The 7,440-nt window shown below is 37.4% G+C and overlaps 1 long non-coding RNA gene across 1 annotated transcript; it reads right to left on the bottom strand.

The window, feature by feature from the left end:
* Positions 1-160: 160 nt before the first annotated feature.
* LOC127518778 (uncharacterized) lies at positions 161-6,062 on the bottom strand. Its single transcript, XR_007931653.1, has 3 exons — positions 5,560-6,062; positions 1,878-2,639; positions 161-1,775 (listed from the first exon to the last, which is right to left on the bottom strand). It is a non-coding gene; the product is annotated as an uncharacterized LOC127518778 (long non-coding RNA).
* Between the last annotated feature and the right edge of the window lie 1,378 nt (positions 6,063-7,440).

Consider the following 7,440-nt stretch of genomic DNA (forward strand, 5'->3'; position numbering starts at 1 on the left):
CATTTCTTTCTGCTGAGCTGTGGTTATATTTAAACCAACAGCAATATAACCAGCAAAGTGACAAGACTACAGTCTTTGTGTGTGTGTGTGTGTGTGTGTGTGTGTATATACAGTGCTCAGCGTAAATGAGTACACCCCCTTTGAAAAGTAACATTTTAAACAATGGCTGCGTCCGAAACCGCCTACTCAATGAGTAGGTACTTAATTTCAATAAGTACTTACTTAACGAGCACTAAAAGAGTAGGTACTTAATAGCCAAATCTCGTTGAGTATGAATGCGATCCGGACATAATCCGCCATGTTGACGTTATCATGTGACCTACGACTAAATCACAAGCGCAACAACTTAAAAGATATGAGTGACAGGTTTAATTAATCTATCTGTAAATATCTTGACATTGATTAAACTTGCTCATTTTGTGGTCTTGTTGAAGAAACAGCTGCCCAGTAATTTTGTAATTGTAGTACAACTAATATATTTTAGGTTAATTTTAAGTTCTTATATTTTTAACTAATAATGTGACCCACAGTATATTTTTTGTTACGAAAACCCAAATTCGCGTGAATATATTGTTAATTTCTTTATTTTATATGCAAAAATGTTCATCCACAAGCAAAAGTGGCATAAATCTCCTTTACGTTTTCCTTTTTTTCTTGTTGAAATAGCTCTAGCTTCGTCCCTCAGGCTTATAAATAATAATAATACTTTTTATGCATTATGATGATGTATTCAAAATATTTAACCTCGTCATCATGCTTTGTCTGTGTATATAATCTCAAACTATGATGTATACAAACCCATATTTGTTTATTATTGTTCATTGTTAAAGATACAACCATGGTATTTTCCCTGATCTTCTATGTAATTATAGGTCCTGCAATAAAAATAAAGATATGAGCAACAGGTGCACTAACCCCTCACAGCACCATAACTTGACAACCCTACCTAGACAGGTTTTCCTTAGTGTTAGCAATGTCTGCACAAAGGAGACGTCGGACAGCTGCTCGAAGATCTCGCCTTTGGAGAAGACTGTTGATTTTATACTCAAAAAATATAAATATAAACTACTTAAAAAATTAAGATTACCCCAGAATGAATTGCATTGCTAGCCCACCCCAACACCTACACACAATAATAATGATAAATGCTGACCAAAACTTAATTATATTACTTTTTGTTTTACTTCTTTAGTAAAACAAGCAAAATGTAATGTTTTGTCATATGACATAGCTACGCATGAACACACACTAGACAATTACAGCTGATGTGAATACAACTCAATTTACAGTCGAGCAATGAATTAATGCATAATAAAATAAATAAATTTACTGATAATAATAGCATAATTAATAAAAAAAAAAGTAAAAGAATTAAAAAAAGTAGCAATGACAATAAATAAATGCATATACAAGTCAACAGCACATGAAACAAAGCTTTATTCAAACTTATTGTTCTAACAATCATGTATTTGCGGGCGGTGATCCCCACATCCTACTGCCACCTGAACACAGCTGTGCCAATTCTGCAGCTTTATTTTGATGAAGCAGCTGACCACCATGAACACCTTCGCCTGTCTTTGTCATCCATCATGTCCCTCACTGCTGCTCTTCTCAATGGGGACATCGTTGATCCAGAGGATGAGGAAGACCATGATGATGGACCCCTGAACCCCACAACCTTGAAGCAAGAGTGGGACATGATGTGCGGGACAATCTGGCTGCTGCTGTTTCTGCTCCAAACATTTGTGTGCTCTCCATCAGCATGACTAAATAAACTGATTAAAACATTTTACAATTCGTGTCAGCATTCTGTTTCTTGCCATATTTCCTTTCATATTTTTACAATTACAGGCTAATTTTTGTTGTAGCTTTATTACTTTTGTGGTGTAGTGGGTTAAACCGCTGAACTGGTAAGCAGAAGGTTGCTGGTTCGATCTCCGCAGCCATCACCACCAGTGTGTCCTTGATCAAGACACTTTACTCCAGGTTACTCCACGGGGATCATCCCTGTAATAAGAGCACTGTAAGTCACTTTGAATAACAGCATCTGCCAAATGTAAATGTGATTTTTGTAAATCCTTTTTTGTTAGTGTCTAGTGTACCTTTTTCAAGGTACTACTGTAATATAAATGCATACATACATTTCATACAGTTTCTATTTGGGATCATAAAGGGTTAGTTCACCCAAACATATAAATTCAGTAATTATTTACTCGCCTTCACACTGTTTAATCCCTGTGTTCATTTTTTTTCTTCTTCTGAACACAAAAGGTGATTTTGATCAAGTTTGTCCTGCTGGTTTCTGTTCATACAATATCAGTCAATGGAGCCTGAATTCCAGAAGCTTCATGACATTATTTGATGATGCTTTTGAAGCTTATGAAAGTCAGGCTCCATTGTATGAACAGAAACCAGCAGAACAAACTGGACCAAAATCACATCCTCAATCTTTTGGTCTTTTTCTAGATGCTCTCGCTGGCTCTGGGCTCACTGAGGATGAAGAGACCACAGCAACATCCGGTCCAGATGAGGCAGTAAGGGCAGGAGGAGTGATGGAGGGTCTCATCCATGGCTCTACACCATTCCCAGGATCTGCTGTGGCTCTCAGTGCTCACACCAGTCTGAGGACATTTCACATCCTACAAAAATGCACAAACATCATACAAATGCAATCATTTTAACAGCACAATGTCATCTGATTTCTGTATAAGTAACAAAATGATCTTACTTTAGACATCACAGACATCAAGAATCAGAAAAGTGCTGTAATAACTTTGTTTGAAATTGCAATAATTAAAATAAACTACAACTTAAGATTTAAGTAGATTTTTATTCATTTCTGTCACTCAAAGCCTTTGATGGCATCATTCCTTCATCAGTCTCTCTCCACCGGATAAACACACGTGATCATCTGTCCCTGTAACATCCAGACAAGACTCAAGTTTCCTCTGATATTTATGTGCTCAAAACTACATTTACATGTTGAGGTAGTTGATGATGTGTTAACTCACTTTTTATCCAACACAAATGTTCCTTAATTTATCAACAGTACTAATGGACAAATACAATAGATAACTTATTTTTATTTTAGGTATATTTATTTATTTACATTATTTTAATTCATGTAATGTAAACAGTTTTGACAACAGTGAATTCTACATAATAGCACACACACATCACTCATAATACATAATCCATCACTCATAAGTCATAATACTTAAAGAAGATGTTCCTGTCAGATGTTAAAAAAACATTTAGTAAGCATCTTTATGATGTATATGGTTTACAATTCATGTAAATCCACTTTGGAGACGAACGTGTGTTTACTGAAGCTCCCCTGTTCTATACATAATAAAACGTGTTTTTACTGCAAAATCACAACTATGCTGTCTAGCATCTTTACACATTCAACAGTTTACTCTACAGTAGCTCAACAAATGCGATTTTAACACAGGCAATGTGTTTACTCACATTTGAAAGCATCCGCGCCGCCTTTCTCCTCTGTGTTCGATTATGACGTATCCTCTCCCGTGGCCTCCTGGGATAGAAAAGTATCCATCGAGGAACACTTCAGAATCTGGGCGGAAGCAGTAGGCCATCCGGGAACTTCTTGCCTACTCTTTTATTACTGTGGTTTCGGACATACTTATTCGCTCGCCTACTGCTTTTCCCCTACTAAATAGTAGAGAAATAGGCAGTTTCGGACGCACTTTAAGTAGACACATGTCTGAATCTCACGAGAATTAATACGTCACCCAGGTAATTTTCGCCTACTCTTTTTTGACTACTAAGGCTTTGGACATACTTATTCGCTCACTTACTGCTTTTCCCCTACTAAATAGTAGAGAAATAGGCAGTTTCGGACGCACTTTAAGTAGACACATGTCTGAATCTCACGAGAATTAATACGTCACCCAGGTAATTTTCGCCTACTCTTTTTTGACTACTAAGGCTTTGGACATACTTATTCGCTCACTTACTGCTTTTCCCCTACTAAATAGTAGAGAAGTAGGCGGTTTCGGACGCAGCCACTATTTCAATGAACACAAAAACAATTTCCAAAATGTTGACAAGACTACGTTTAAAATAACATCTGTTTAACTTATAACATGAAAGTAAAGTTAATAATATAACTTAGATTACACATTTTTCAGTTTTACTCAAATTAGGGTGATGCAAAAATGAGTACACCCCACAACAAAAACTACTACATCTAGTACTTTGTATGACCTCCATGATTTTTAATGATAGCACCAAGTCTTCTAGGCATGGAATGAACAAGTTGGCGACATTTTGCAACATCTATCTTTTTCCATTCTTCAAGAATGACTTCTTTTAGAGACTGTATGCTGGATGGAGAGTGATCCTCAACTCGTCTCTTCAGAATTCCCCATAGGTGTTTGATTGGGTTCAGATCAGGAGCCAATGAATCACTTTCACTCTGTTCTTCTTCAGAACTCCAACAGTGGCCTTAGATGTGTGTTTAAGATCATTGTCATGTTGGAAAAGTGCATGACGACCAAGGGCACGGAGTGATGGTAGCATCTTCTCTTTCAGTATAGAGCAGTACATCTGTGAATTCATGATGCCATCAATGAAATGCAGCTCCCCGACACCAGCAGCACTCATGCAGCCCCACATAAGGACACTGCCACCACCATGTTTCACTGTAGGTACCATGAATTTTTCTTTGTATTCCTCACCTTTGCGATGCCATACAGTTTTGAAGCCATCAGTTCCAAAAACATTTATCTTGGTCTCATCACTCCAGAGTATAGAGTCCCAGTAGTCTTCATCTTTGTCCGCATGGGCCCTGGCAAACTCTAGGCCGGCTTTTTTGTGCCTGGGCTTTAGGAGAGGCTTCTTTTGTGGACGGCACCCATGCATGCCATTCCTCTGCAGTGTACGCTGCATTGTGTCACGGGAAATAGTCACCCCAGTTTGGCTTTCTACTTCTTTAGATAACTGCAGTGAACTTGCATGCCGATTTTCTTCAACCCTTCTCATCAGAAGACGCTCCTGTCGAGGAGTTAACTTCCATGGACGACCTGGACGTCTCTGTGAGATGGTTGCAGTTCCATCTTTTTTTAAATTTTTGTACCACTTTTTCTACAGTATTCTGACTGATAAATAAAGCTTTGCTGATCTTCTTGTAGCCTTCACCTTTTTGGTGTAAAGAAATTATTTTCTTTCTCAGGTCTTGTGACATTTCTCTTCCATGTGGTGCCATTGCTGACAGCATAAAATGGGAAGGGGTTTTTAACACCCTTTTATAGTCAACTGTCTGCTGGACAACTGTGTAATGAATAATTAGACTCACCTGTGGTTGAATTCTTGTTAAATTAGACATTTGTAGTCTAAAATTTAGTTTTGCTCCAGAGACATTCAGTGGGGTGTACTCATTTTTGCATCACCCTAATTTGAGTAAAACTGAAAAAAATTTGTTCTCTAAGTTATATTACTTATATTAACCTTACTGTAATTATGGGTCAACAGTGTGTGGATCCATAAGCAGCTTTTTTAAACACAGCAGCAGTACAGGAAAGGGCAGAGCAATACCGTAGTCAGGGACAGGCAGGGGTCGAGGCTGGCAGCAGGAATCAGAGACGGGTCACAGGCAGAGATCAAGACAGGCGGCAAACAATCACAGTCCAGGGTACAGGCAAAGTTCAGGGCAGGCGGCAGAGGTTCACAGATAACAAACAGTCCGGGTAATAACAAGATATCAGTCCACAGAATAACGCTCAGAAATGACTACCGTAGCAAATCAAGACTTCGCGGTGAGGTGGTGTGTGTGTAAGTCCTTTATAGTCCAGGTAGTGTGCTAAGATGTATGTGGCAACAGGTGATTGGTGTGGAGTGTGCATGTGATGGGCAGGGAGGATAATGGGAAATGGAGTCCAGGAACTGACAGGAACAGACGGTGATCATGACACTTACTTTCATGTTATAAGTTAAACAGATGTTATATAAAACTAAGTTTTGTCAACATTTTGGAAATTGTTTTTTGTGTTCATTGAGATATTGTTTAAAATGTTACTTTTCAAAGGGGGTGTACTCATTTACGCTGAGCACTGTATATATATATATATATATATATATATATATATATATATATGATTGTCATTGTACTGATAATTTTGTTGACCAGGGTAGAACACTTCAGTTTCCAGAATGCATTACTTGTGTGTTCAATTATGATCTACATTTCAGTAAATTCCTCTTCCTTTCATTCCAAGTCAAATTCCAGTTTAAATTCCTGTGGAGTTTGGCTGAATCAAATTCCAACTTTTAAACTTAAAGCATTCTGATTCTCCAATTCTGGATTTTGCTCAACCCTAGCAAGGGATGCACCGATACCATTTTTTAAGGACTGAGTATGAGTACCGAAATTTTTTTTTTTCTGGTACTTCTTTTCTGTTTTTTTTTTTTTTTTTTTGGTGATGAGGCAGTTTTCTTCAATGAAAAAAAGTAATAATTTTTATGTGCTTGTCACAAACTTAAAGCACAAATTTCACAGTGTCCAATAACCTTCAAAGGGCATAATTACCAAAGTCATAATAAAAAACAAAAACAAAAACCCCAAAAAAACCAAACAAACAAACTTGAACAAGTCTTTTTTACCTGCCTTTCAAAAAGTGCTAAACCAATATTACAGAACAAATGTTTATAACATAACACTGTGAACCAATGTAAACAACCTAGGGTGACCAGATTTGTCATGGTGGAATACAGGACAAATGGGCAATATGACCATGATATGAGAAATTTTATTTCACAATATATATATATATATATGTGTGTATATATATATATATATATATATATATATATATGTGTATGTATATATATGAATGTGTATATATATATATATATATATATATACACACACACATTCATTTAACACCTTTTGATGTTTTATTAACATTAATGACAGACAAATATTTCATTAGGCTAGGGTTAGACCGAATCCATGGATGTAATACTGACACATAACCTGTTTTCACTCACCTTTTTCGTCCACTTAAGCCATAACCGTCTGTATTTACGTGAAATATGCGCGAGAGAGTGCATCTGGTCTGTGTCTTTCAGCTCAGTTTACATGCAGTTCGCAATGTGTGGGTTGTCATCATTGATTTTGAAGTATTTCCACACCCCTGAGGCTGACACTGTTTCTGCTGCTGTCGCCGGTGTTAGGGTTAGGGTTAGGGTTAGGGTTAGAGTTAGGGTTAGGGTTAGGGTTAGGGTTAGGTTAGGGTTAGGGTTAGGATATAGGGTCCAATACCGGGGATGAGTCAATGACTGATCCTTCTTATCCTGTATATCTTGGGTTCTATAGGTCATAGATTGTTGAAACTTGGTATATATACTAATTAGTGGGCGGGGAGTTGATTGAACTCAGTTTGGGAGCTCTAGCGCCACCAGGCGTCGAGATACGGT

This window comes from Ctenopharyngodon idella, chromosome 9 (assembly GCF_019924925.1).
Source record: "Ctenopharyngodon idella isolate HZGC_01 chromosome 9, HZGC01, whole genome shotgun sequence".
Lineage (NCBI taxonomy): Eukaryota > Metazoa > Chordata > Actinopteri > Cypriniformes > Xenocyprididae > Ctenopharyngodon > Ctenopharyngodon idella.